Consider the following 302-nt stretch of genomic DNA (forward strand, 5'->3'; position numbering starts at 1 on the left):
CCCTTAGCACTTGAATCAGTGCTTCCTCTTCCTGTGGATTTAAAGCAGAGCTTATAATCACTGAAAAAGTGTCACCTTCTCCCAGAAATGCATACTTCAGGGATGGTGGTAGTAGTTTGAGTTCAGGTTTGGGAGGCTTATCCTCCTCCTGAGGAATTTTCGAAAATTCCTTTGTTTCCACTGATTCTTCTTGATCAGGTTGAGCATCCTTAAAGATGTCCTCAAGCTCTGATTCTAGGCTTTCAGTCATATTGACCTCTTCTACCAGAAAGTCAATAATGTCAGTGCCCATGCAGTCATTT

This window comes from Arachis duranensis, chromosome 3, assembly GCF_000817695.3.
Source record: "Arachis duranensis cultivar V14167 chromosome 3, aradu.V14167.gnm2.J7QH, whole genome shotgun sequence".
Lineage (NCBI taxonomy): Eukaryota > Viridiplantae > Streptophyta > Magnoliopsida > Fabales > Fabaceae > Arachis > Arachis duranensis.